Source organism: Convolutriloba macropyga, unplaced genomic scaffold (assembly GCF_964194025.1).
Source record: "Convolutriloba macropyga unplaced genomic scaffold, txConMacr16.3 SCAFFOLD_1838, whole genome shotgun sequence".
Taxonomy (NCBI): domain Eukaryota; kingdom Metazoa; phylum Xenacoelomorpha; order Acoela; family Convolutidae; genus Convolutriloba; species Convolutriloba macropyga.
Genome location: NW_027453654.1, coordinates 20323 through 21643, shown reverse-complemented (window position 1 = coordinate 21643; position 1321 = coordinate 20323). Strand labels below are relative to the sequence as shown.

Sequence of the window (1321 nt, the reverse complement as noted above, 5' to 3'; positions counted from 1 at the left end):
ACAACATAATACTTATCGTGCATACCTTTCCATAACTTGTCCTTTTCAGATGCATTAGTTTCCCTTTGTCTTGGCTTCTACAGTCAGACTGGCTACTAGTAACAGCACAGTACTAATCACATATCGTTCTACAGTTTGCAGACAACTTTCACATGTTGATGTTTCAGCTTTCGCCTACTAGAAACAACATAATACTCGCTGTATACATTTGTAGTTCTCTATGTAACTTTCATGTGAAGAAGTTTCGCCAGTCTTTTTGACTGTCTCAAATCTGAGTCATGCTTAGGCTACTAGTTGCTTCATAGTACTTATCGCCTCGAGATCATTGAACAAAACTTGATTTTCACATGTTGCTGTTTCAGCTTCCGCTTACTAGAAACAACATAATACTAGTCTCATTAAGTTCCGTCTCTTTGCAATTTTCTTATGAAGAAAATTCGCCATCACAATGACTCCAGCAGTTCTTGATCAAGGAATGCAATCATTGATCAGAATGCTATTATTTGAATCGGTTCTGCTTTAAGTGTTCCAATTTTATTGGAAGCACCAACAATAGAACATCAATGTGTTCAATCGAGAGTTATATAACCCTGAATCGGACGCAGTCAACAGCCGAAGCCGAGACCGCCTTTTGCGTTAGAGAGGTCGGTAAACAAATCTTGCGATTCATACCGAATTAACACATATAGCTGTGCTCCTCTTCGTAAAGCGAGCCAAGTGATCCCCTGTTGAAGGATGTATTTGGACCAATCTAGTAGCATTTGGTTTCCAACAAGCTCTCCCAAGTTAGCTTACTTATTGGGCTTTTCAACCAATTCGGTTGGCTACAAGCATCATCAAAGTACTAGCCACAGTTTGATCGCAAAATTCTACGACTTTCACATGTTGATGTTTCGGCTTGCGCTTAGCCTACTATAAGCAACATAATACTAGTCATATCATAGAGCGTGATCAGCTTGTGACGTTCTCATGATGAAGTTTCACCAACAGTGTCTCACTTCGAGCTTAAATCCAGCTACTAGTAACTACACAGTACTGACTGCAACGATAACTTTTATCTATACCTTTCACATGCTGCGCTTTCGGCCAGGGCCTACTAACGTCAACATAATACTCGATATAAACTTTTGTTCATGATGCAGCTTCCCCATGCAGAAGTTTCGCCTTCAAATGCTCTCTTGGCCATATGACGTAAGAAAAGGTTACTAGTAACATCACAGTACTAGCCACAGTTTGATTGCAAAATTCTACGACTTTCACATGTTGATGTTTCGGCTTGCGCTTAGCCTACTAGAAGCAACATAATACTAGTCATATCATA

At 39.8% G+C, this 1321-nt stretch overlaps 1 pseudogene; it reads right to left on the bottom strand.

Annotated features, from left to right (window-relative positions):
• Positions 1-585: 585 nt before the first annotated feature.
• Positions 586-737, bottom strand: LOC142358453 (5.8S ribosomal RNA; annotated as a pseudogene).
• Between the last annotated feature and the right edge of the window lie 584 nt (positions 738-1321).